At 51.7% G+C, this 11,186-nt stretch overlaps 1 non-coding gene across 1 annotated transcript; it reads left to right on the top strand.

Moving 5' to 3' along the window:
• Positions 1 to 3,959: 3,959 nt before the first annotated feature.
• Positions 3,960 to 4,031, top strand: TRNAQ-CUG (transfer RNA glutamine (anticodon CUG)). Its single transcript has one exon. It is a non-coding gene; the product is annotated as a tRNA-Gln (tRNA).
• Positions 4,032 to 11,186: the final 7,155 nt, after the last annotated feature.

Here is an 11,186-nt window from a genome sequence, read left to right as displayed (position 1 = left end):
GCTTGGAGGTGTTTTTTTGTGCGTTGCCATGTGGCCTAATGGATAAGGTGTCTGAGTGTGGATCAGAAGATTGAGAGTTTGAGTCCCTTGGTGGTTGTGTTTCTGCAGTTTTACCTTTGTGCTGAACGTCCTGCTCCCTTTAGGGCTGGAACCTCTTCTTGGCGGCTCAGGCCAATGCTCTGGCTTCAGCTAGAGCCCTGGGAAGGAGTTGGGAGGTGGGCATCACAAAGGCTGGGACATGAGACTCAGGTGCTTCCAGTCTAGCCTTTGCCCTTCCTGATTTGCCAGAGAAAATGGGCGGCTGCCCAGGCTAGCGTGTGCACCTGTCCCTGTGCTGGAGGCTACTTGCTACATAGCGTCTTCGGAGCCTGGATGTTTCTCTGCTTCTTGCCAGCTGGGGAAAAGCCTCTTGGGGTAAAATCTCCTGCACCACTGCAAAAGTGAGCACCTTGAGTGGGACCAGTCAGAGGCCCCACCATGGGGGCTGGCCCTGCCTTCCTACCAACTTGTGATGTTATCCACAGAGCATCAACAGCTGCCCCACTTGCTGGTGACCTTCAGTGGGTGTTTGGCATGGCAGGGAGCAGCCTGGCTGGGTGATTTTGTGCCCATCTGAAGGCCACACCTAGGCATGGTCCTGCCCTCCTCTAGCCCTGACCTCAGTTGCTCTGTGGCTTTTAAGCCTTCCCTTGGAGCCATCAGCACCAGCTGCCTCTGCTCTCGGTGCCCAGAGGAGGAGAGGTATTGTTGGATCACTTTTACAGATGCCCCTTCCCTGCACAGAGGAGCTTCCATCCCCAATCCCTGCCTGTCACTGCCCAGCAGCCCTCTGGCACCATTCCTGAGGGCTACCCTGCCTCACTTTCTTCCTACCATGTTGGGAAAGACAGTTCTCATTATTAAAGGTCAGGTGGGCCAACTAGGGGCAGAAGCCTGTTCTCTGTTTTCCTACTGCAGAGCCCAAGCTCAGGAACTCACCTTGGTTCTAGGCTCTGCTGTGCTCCCAGAAAACAAGCCACCCCTGCACAAAGAGGGATGACAGGGCCTGCCAAAGCCCAGGATTGAACCAAGGACCCTTAGATCTTCCATCTAATGCTTTCCCAACTGAGCTACTTTGGCACCTTTATAATAACGTTTTGGCCTGTTGCTTCTCTGTCTGGGATGTTTTTGTCAGCAGTTGCAGGCAAAAAGGACAGGAAAACAAACGGCTGCTCCACACCCCCACCGGAGGAGCCCGGCACCGTTAGCTGTGGTGAGTAAGAAGTGTCTGTTGGCTGACAGGTCCTGTCCCCCGGGAGCTGGAACAGCAGCTGCCACCTCCCACTCGGCTCCAGGCTGTGGGAAATTCTCATTGCCCGGCTGCATGGGCGGATGCTGCTCCGTACTCTGGAGAGCATCTGTATTGGTCTGTCAACCCCCCGTCTTCACTGAGCCAGTCTGGTAAGGTCCCAAGTGCCCCCTCCGGCCTGGCAGCTGAGCGTCTGTGCAGACATCAACCCCCCTGCCAGCCCCAGATCCAGCAGAAGCACCAGCCCCCCCAGCACCACAGAAGCACTCGAACTCCCTGTGGGAAAATAGTTCCTTGGCGTCCTGCTGCTAGAGTGAGAGCCAGGAGAGAGCAGTGTCTGGCTCACCGTGGGGGAGAGAAGAGACCTGATGAGTGCGGATCTCCCTCAGCCTCCCCCACAATCCTGGTCAGTTTTATTGTCACTGTCATAGTCAGCGTTTTCCTTCAGGGCCGGCCCTAGAGGGGTCTGGGGTCAAGGACACATCCCCCCTTTCGTCCCCAGGCCCCGTCCCCATCCCCACGCCTTCCCCCAAGTCCCCACCCCAGTCCCATCTCTTCCCACCCTGCAACTTCCTGCCCCATTACTCAACCACCCCCACCTCTTCCCGTCCCTGCTCCTCCCCCTCCCCACCCAGTGCCTCCTGCACCCCACTGAACAGCTGATCACTGGCAAGTGGGAGGCACTGAAAGGGAAGAGGAGGAGCTTGTCAACAAGGCCTGTAGTGTGTGTGGGGGAGGGGGGAGGTGGCTGTCAGTGGGCGCTGAGCACCTATTTTTTCTCTGTTGGTTCTGCAGCCCCATATTTCCCATGGAGTCGCTGACTTGGCTTCTTTCTCACTCTAGAGAGAGGAGCAGAACTAGGGCTACGGCTGATCTATGGGGCATCAGGTGAGTGGCAGAGGAGTAAGGTGCTGAGAGTTTGCCTGACCCCTCAGGGACACAGTGTGAGGTGGTGTCCCAGGGATCTCTATGAAAGGAGCAGAACAGGATTTACTTGGGGTGGGGAGAGAATTGAGAGTGTCTCATGGGGTTGTACAGAGGTGTTGCCCGGGTGAGAGACTGGCTAAAACACAGGCCATGCTGTGAGCAGGATTTGCACCTGCACAGGAGAACCCTATTGGATTTCAACTCCCACATCTTAACCACTCGGCCATCACAGCTGGGAGTGAAAAAAAATGCCCCAATGCCAGAGAAACTGGTAAAGAATCACAATGACCAGGTGTGAAGTCATCTGAACTACAGAATTCCCACCGCAAACCTGGCTCCCAAAGCACGGGGGGGATTTGGGGTTTGTTCTCTTTGCTTAGCCATGTGCAGTCGCACAGAGAGTGAGTTTAAAAGTCTCCCCTCCCGCAGAGCGGGAATGGGAAATGATTTTCAACTTGAAGCTGATGTAGGGTGACCAGACGTCCCGATTTTATTGGGACTATCCTGATATTTGCTTGTTTGTCCCGCGTCCCGACCGATGTTTGGTCAGGACCCTGGACAAACAAATAACTTTGTCCTCTTCTCCAGCACACAGGCAGAGTCTGGAGGGATACTTGCCCCCCCCCAACTCCGCCCCCTCATTCCCGCATTAGATCCCTCCCCAAATCCTGGCCCTGGCCCTGCCCCCAGCCCCATCCTCTCACTGCCCCATTGGATCCCTCCCCAAATCCTCGCCCTGGCCCTGCCTCTTCCCCAAGCACGCGGCATTCTTCCTCCCTCCCAGGTTTGCACACAGGCCATGTTGATGGCCGGGAGCGCAGCGTGGAAGCTGCTTCAGCCCTGCAGCCTGTGGGGCAGCGCAGTGGGGCTGGGGGCAGTACGGAGCGGGCAGGGCCCAGGTGGGCGGGGGGCGGAGACACACGTGGGGCGGACACCCTCCTGTCGGGAGCTGCCTGGTTCACCCCTTGCCCGGGAGCTGCAGGAGGGGCCCGGATCATGGCTCGGCTGCAGAGCTCGGAGCCCAGGCTGGGCCCAGGAGTGAGGGGATGGGGGAGCTGGGGGTGCAGCGGGGGTTGGAGCCGAGAGATGGTTGGAGATGGGGCTGTGCCACTACCACTTGGCGGCGGGGGGGCCCTCCAGCTTTTATTTTTGCTCTGACCCCCTCATTCCGATATTTCATCTTTGAAATCTGGTCACCCTAGCCTGATATGAAGGGGGATGTCTGGACCAAGGGGCCAGGAACTGGCCTTTGCTAGAGAAACCACTGTCAATTTTTAGCCACTTAGGGCAAGTCAGCAAATAAGAACAACCTCAGGTATCAGTAACTGCCACAGGTTGCAAATTCCTACATGTAGTAGTTTCTGGCACTACACCTGCACAGCTCTGCTCCCCGGCTCTTCTCGGGCTGCTGCTCTCTCCTTAGCTCTGCCCCACTCTCGCCCAGGCAGTTCCAGCTCACATGGAGGATGGGACCCCCCCTGGCCTGATGACTCCCTCATTACACTGCCTGGCCTGTCAGTGCAGCTAACTTGGAGCTTTGGCCTCTCCCCATTGTCCCTGGGGACTGTCAGTCTCAGGGTCCTGATTTCCCATTGATCCTTCCCCCTTCTATTGATGCAGGGAACTAGCCAACCAACCCCCCCCCCCCCCACACACACACTAAGTTTTAGTAAAGGGCCAAGAGCCCCCTTACACAAGCCAGCCCCATGAGGGTCACCGATGTGCAGAGAAGGCAGCATAAGCTGGTCCCATGGTGTAATGGGCAGCACTCAGGACTCTGAATCCTGTAATCTGAGTTCCAATCTCAGTGGGACCTTGTGTTGGCTTGTGGTCATAGGCAGCAGGTTATATACATTTGCGGTGCTCGGGCTCCAGGAATATTCAGGGCTGGGGGCCCTGCTCCAGCAATATTTGGAGCTGGGTCTTTTCCCCTGGCCCTGCCTGGATTGGGCCCTGGCCCCTGCCTGCCACCCCTCCCCCTGCTGCGCTGTGTCCCTGCCTGACAAAAAGCAGTGTGTGCCTGTCCCCTGCCTGCTCCTGCTGCTGGAGTAGAGGGATATTGGGCAGAACTGCTGTCTGCTGCCCCAGTGTCCTAGTGCCCACCCACCACTAATGGCAAGGCAGGCTGCCCTGAGCCTCTCCAACGCCCTGAGCTCCCTCATCCTTAGCCCCTTCTCTCTGCACCCTGATCCTCTGTCCCAGTCCTGAGCCCCGTCCTGCATCATGAATCCCTCATCCTCAGCCTCTCAGCTCTGCACTCCCTCCTATCACCAAACTCCCTCCCAGAGTCTGCACCTCTCACCCCAGCCTGGAGCCAGCACCCAAAGTCTGCACCTTGCACCCCTCCTGCACCCTAATCCCCAACCCAGGATCTGCACCCCAGACTTCCCCCCCCAAGCCCCCTCCCAGAGCCTTAGGCAGGTTGGGGTGGAGGTTGGGGGGGGAGATTCTGGGCACCACCAATGGCCACAATGGGTTAGGGCTCTAGAACTAGTTACCCTGATAGTTGGGTTTCTTACTGCTGCACCTGATGTTCACAAGCTTGGCCCTTTTGCTTCCTACCACACTTTTCCTCTGGCTAACATGGTGCTTGAAGAAAGGAGTGGCACGGCTGGGATTAATAGGCAGGCCTTGGCAGGAGGGAGGAAGAGTCCCAGGCTGGAGCCCCACACACCTTCCCTCCTCCAGGCACCTAGAGCAGAGGCAGCCAGGCTCTGTCTGCTGGATACATCGGCAGAGTAGGTGAGTTCATGTAAATACAGTCTGGTCCCAAAGACTCCTCTCAACGCTGGTCATCAGTAGCTGCCAGGGGAGAGCTCATTCACACCTCGCTTACAAATCATCATTTGAAATTCTAAGGTTGGCCACCACTGCTGAAGCCAATACACTGACATTGTCAGCAAACACAACAGCTGAGTGAGGAAACCCGGCTTTGTCCAGACTTTCCAAATCTATTTTACTTTCTCAGGTACAAGTAGTTTTCATACGTTGTATCTGCTTTTAAAGTGTGTTAATGTTTCAATTTCCATTCAAATTTGCAACCAATGACAACATTGGCAGCGCTGCATGTAACTACCTGAACACTGAGGGGGGTGTTGGGGAAATTCGGGGAAGAGGGTGCACAGCCCCCTGGCTGGGGGGTGTATAGGGAATGCCCAGTTTCATTGAATTGAATCTCCTACTGCAGCACCTCAGTAGGTTACATCAGAGAAGAGCTGCAGTGTCTAGGCAGTGGGATGCCTGTGCCTTTAAGAGCCCAGCCCTGGGAAGCCCATGCTGAGAGGTGCTGCCTGTGGGAGAGGAAATAGAAAAGCCCCTCTGCTCCCCCCACCCATGTTTGCAAACACTGGAGTGTCAGCCCACTGGGATAACTGTTACCCCTCAGCCCCTGCCTGTGCCGGGGCTTAACCCTCTGGCAGCGCCTCCCTCTGGGCTTAACTCCAGCTCCTTCCCCCCTCCCTGAGTTTGCCCTTCAGCCCCTCTCCTAACTCTGCCTCCAGCTGCTTGACGCCCTGACCAGTCAATTTTCACCCCCTGCTCAGACCCTGGCCACCTCCTCCTCTGATTTGCCCTCCTTTACCCCTTTTTAATCCCTGTAAAAAGTAGGGGGGGCTGGGTCCCATTCTCTGGAAGGGGAGCTGGGCACCTGGCCCCTGCCTGCCCAATGCTCAAAGTGCCCCACGATCTTGTGGATGTTTGCCGAGTGCTGCAGAGTCACCTGCAGGGGGAGAGAGACGCGGTTAGGAGGTGATGCAGCCAAGGGTGCCTCACCCAACACTGAGATGCAGCCACCTCTGGGGAGAGTTACACAAGTCAGCAAATGAATTTGGAACAAGAAATGCACTGAAAGGACTGAGGCTGCTTCAGGAGGTGAAGAAAACCAGAAAAAGCAGTAGCCCTGGATCCCAGCCCTGCCCCTCTCCCACTCTACTCCCAACCCCCACTCCCCTTCCACATTTGAGGGGAGAACCCAGGAGTCCTGATCCTCATCCTTGCCCACCCCCATATTTCGATATGACTCTATCCAACAGCTGCCCCCACAATTGCAGGGCAGTGCCATGGGGCACATCAGGGCCTGCCTGTTTGCACAGGATGGGTGATGCCAGTGCCCCAGGGTGGGGAAAGACGATGCTAAGGGAGAAGCAGGCAGCAGACCCCCCCCTTGACAGAGAAAAAAATGCTAGGGTGTGCCATGCTGCAAGGAGTGAGGGAGGTTGACAGGGAATGGGAGGATCTCCCCTCACAGCGGGTGCATCTATTTCCCTCCCAATGCCTCCCCAGCCCAGACTAATCCTGGCCCAGCTACCAGGGTTAAATCTGGCCTGGATTCCCCAACTGCTGGGGAAGGGGTGTGACGCTGGGGAGCATGAGCCTGTACTCCCCCTTCCCCAGACACAGTTGCATGGGCACTGACCAAAGGAGCCTGCAGCACTGCTGCCTAGAGGAAACTGAGGCACCAGCCAGTGACAGACACATCATGGCTCTCCGTATCCTCTTTTCCATTCCATATAGAACCTGGGGAGGGGAGGGGGCATAAACTCAGGGCAGTTGCATAGTTAACCTGTGGAACTCCTTGCAAGAGGATGTTGTGAAGGCCAAGACTATAACAGGGTTCAGAAAAGAACTAGATAAGTTTATGGTGGATAGATCCATCAAGGGCTATTAGCCATGGTGGGCAGGGATGGTGCCTGTAGCCTCTGTTTGCCAGAAGCTGGGAATGGGCAACAGGGGATGGATCACTTGATGATTCCCTGCTCTGTTCATTCCCTCTGGGGCACCTGGCACTGGCCACTGTCAGAAGACAGGAGGATACTGGGCTAGATGGACTTTGCGTCTGAACCAGTCTGGCCGTTCTTATGTCTCCCTTGGAGCAGCAGTGACACCCAGTGGGCAGTCAGAGTAATGCACAGAAGGTGTTTGGCTTGGCGCAGCAGTGACACCAAGTGGCCAATCAGGGTAACACACAGAGTATGTTTCCATGGAGCAGCAGTGTCACCTCATGGTCATTCCAGGTAATGCACAGAAGGTGTTTCCCTTGATAGAGCAGTGACACCCACTGGTCAGGTGGCATAATGCATAGCATGTGTCTGCCCTCTACAAGCAGTGACACCCACGGACCAGTCACGATAAGGCACAGAGTGTGTTTCCCACCAATCTGGGTAAGGCACAGAGCATGTTTCCCATGGAGCAGCAGTGACACACAGTGACCAGCAGGGGTGGCATCAGCCTCTTCTTGTTTGGTGGGGGACTGAGGTGGGCTAGACGAAAAAAATTGGGAGGCTGTGCCCCCCATCACCTGGCCCCACCCTTCACGGGGGCCATGCCTCTGCTCCTTCTCACTTAAAGGCCAGGCTAATTTCTTCTACCCCCTGGCCAGGGTTTAGAGCAATACAACCTTTATTAAAATAAAACAGTGTTTGCTTTAAATAATCTAAATCTGTCCAAATTATAGTATTAAATCCAAAGTTCTTTTAAAGATCCCATCAGTAACCAAAACCGAAATGAAAAATTGAAACCAAAAATAATGTTTAATTTAAAACCCAAACATTAAGGAAAAATTTGTTTTTAAAAATAAAAACTAACAAATGCTGTAAATTAATAAATTCAACATTTTATCAAAAAGGTGTGCTATAGCAGGATGATAAAATAACATAAAATAAATAAGCCTGACTACTAAATCCTCCTGTAAAGGAATTGAATCCTTGAATACTGGCCAAATCTGTATAAAATATGCAGAACTATGTCAAAACTGGTGTTGCAGGTCAGCCATTCGAATCCAGAAAATGTCAATTAAAAGCTCCATTCCAACTAAAAAAACCCAAAACAACCCAATAAACCAAAATGGTCACAGCCTGAAACAAACCTACACAGAAGCAAAAGTAAACCTGTGCCAACACTGGAACAAACGATGTAAATTTCTAATTCCAACTTCTTGTTTCTCCCAGGAGGAAAGTGTTTTGCACCCCAGTAACCAGGCTGTCACTGCAGCTTTCCTTTCACTAAATAAGATTTGTACCAAATATAAATTGTCCTCCAATTTCTCTAAGAGAAATTGAAATTGTATCTTTGCACTAATATCCCAAGAGTGCAAGTCCATCCTCTCAGAGCAGCCCCACGCCCTGAGGCCAGGGGAGAATCCCAACTGGTTTGTGCATTTGTAACCCTGGGGCCTGAAGCTGATGAGAGAAAGGGAAGTGAGCCATCTTGGAGCTTTCCAATACCACCTGCGGGGAGCAGAGGGAATTGACTGAGTGACATCCTGGCTAATTTTCACCTTGTTCTCTGCCAGCAGGCTCCGCTGGAGAGCTCGGGAGTGACTTCCCCATGGCAGCACCCTATTTACATATTAAAAGCTGGCATTTTGGAGCCAATGGGGTGAAATGTGAGTACTTTTGGGGTTGGGACCCACATGAGAAGGGTTGTGGACAAATTGGAGAGAGTCCAGCAGAGGGCAATAAAAATGATTAGGAGGCTGGTGCACATGACTTACGAGGACTTATAGGCCATATCCTGTATTTTAAGCTAAGGCAAAGTGAGCATATCTATATTGCGACCTTTTAAGGAAAATTGACCTTTCTTTTGTTACTTAAATAGATAAGTACCCATGCCTGTCTCAGACCTTTACCTAGACCAATCGACAATGGAGAATGGCATAGGGTTTTTCCTTCAGTGTTGTACCCACAGATTTAACAGGTACACCATAGGGGAACTTATGTGCATGTGTACATGTTATGAACATGCACAAACATACTAGCCTATGAAGTAAGCGTACCCTAATGTTTTGTGTGTGAGGAATGAAATTTGGGCATAGGAGGAAGGATTTCCAGCACTTGTGCCCTATAAAAGAGGTAACCCACCTCGCTAGAGCACTTTGCTCTATCATTCTGACTTACTTCCTCCACTCTCTCTCTATGTACTATCAGCAGGCTGTACTTGTTCTTAAACTTTAAGTTTCAAGGGAACTAGGCTAAGTTCGGTTTCCCTAAGTTGTTATTCTTTGTTTATTAGGTTTTGATTTTAAGTTTAACATAGTCAAGTAAACCCTAAGTAACACTAGCTTTTTCTAAGCACTGCATCTTTCACTTAAGAATTGAGAAACCCGAACTGCAAGGCTGGTCCTGTGTCTCTTACCATCAGGTTATCAAGGAAGAGTGTGAGTACATTAAACAAAACTTTGTTGCATATAATGCCATATGTATTTTTTGAATAGCAGTAATGCAACTGTAACTTTGTAACTCAATTAAATTAAATAAAATATAAGCTAATAAATTAAATTTTCATCAAATTATCCAAATTAATATTATTAGTATACCCTAAATCAGGCTACATGGGACAGAGGGCTGGAGTGCAGGGGGCTGAGGGCACTGGCTCTACGGGTGCAGGCTCTAGAGTGGAGTTAGACTGAGAGGTTCAGGGTGAAGTAGAGGGCTCAGGGTTAGGGCACAGAATTGGGTTGTGAGGGCTCTGGTACAAGGCCAGGAAAAAGAAAATTGAGATGGGAGAGAGGGATCAGACTAGAGTAGAAAGTGGTGGCGGGGTGAGAGATTTGAGCTGCAGGAGGGAAGAAAATACTTCCCCCTGCCTCCTCTCACCAGAGCATCTAAGAACCAGGTGAGAGACACCTTTTCCCCACTGCAACAGCAACTCCGGTGGGCCTCGGTTGAGGGAAGAACTCCTCTCCCCTGCAGCTCTGGCAGGCCTGGCCTAGTACAAGCTAGACCATAGACACCTCACCACCCCCCCCAGATCTGGTGTACTTGGCCTGGGACAGGGGAGGGGCTCCTCTCCATTTGGGACATGGCAGGATGAGAGATGTGACAGGGCTTTACGGGAAATCATTATTTGCCTGATTCACGTGCCAGTCCTAGTCCTCGCTGACCCAAACAAACCATTTATCCTGCATTCTGGTGCCAGTTTGGAGGGTCTGGGAGCAGTCTCGTACCAGGAAGTGGAAGGAAATGTAAATCTGTAGCCTTTGCCAGCTGAGGACTATCTGATAGCAAAACTCGCTATCCAATCCACCAGCTGCAGTTCTTGGTCTTGAAATGGGCCATCACTGAGAAATTTCGAGAGTACTTGTGTGGTGCTCAGTTTCAGATATAGACAGAGAACAATCCACTGACTTATGTGTTAACAAGGGCTAAGCTGGATGCTACAAGGCAGAGATGGGTGGCTACTTTTGCTAGCCATAACTTCAGCATTCAACACCAATGAGTTGGTATAATAGGGAGTGTGATTTTTCAGGACCACCAATTCTTGGCTGCGAGGAGGATGTAAGCAGGATCAGAATGAACTCTACCCTGACCTCTGTTGGTGATGTGTTGTAAAGGCCTTTTGTTGCTGATGGGCATGGTCACACCCACCCTGCATTTCATGATGGGAGTGCTTGTCCAAATGGTCATTTCAGCTGCTGTGGGATCCGCAGTATCTTTGTTATTAGGGCAGGAGTAATAAAGTGTAGTTATCCTGGTGATATGAATCGAGGACAGTAGAACGGTACTTAGCAGTTCATGATTTCAGGACTCACCCGAACCCACAAGAATCTCGTTAGGCAAGGGACATTGATTCCAAAGCATAGTGAGTTGAGAGATTGGAAATCATTATTTATGTTGAATGTTATGGGTCTTTTTTGAAGCATCTAAATACAGATTTTATGGCTTTCTTCTCTCTGTAGTTTAAAAATGTGGGTATTTATCATTCTATTACAATTATTGTTCTATGCCACAGACCTAAATTCATTGATGCTTAAGTGTAAGTTTGAGACACACTTAGGCTGATGGGCTGTGATTTCAATTACCCACTAAAAGTTGTAAAAATGTTGTGCTGAATGAGGGCAGAACAGGGAAATAAGCTGCAACAACTTCATTAGGTAAAATGCTTTTTTTCACTCAGACTGCAAGGAAATTTTGCAGATGGGACTCAGGGACCGCAGCTGGGGGGCATGACTTTTCTGGCACATGCACCACCTCTG

Source organism: Gopherus flavomarginatus (assembly GCF_025201925.1).
Source record: "Gopherus flavomarginatus isolate rGopFla2 chromosome 13 unlocalized genomic scaffold, rGopFla2.mat.asm SUPER_13_unloc_1, whole genome shotgun sequence".
Taxonomy (NCBI): Eukaryota; Metazoa; Chordata; order Testudines; family Testudinidae; genus Gopherus; species Gopherus flavomarginatus.
Note: the sequence above shows the minus strand (reverse complement) of the source record. Positions and strands in the feature narration are given on the sequence as shown.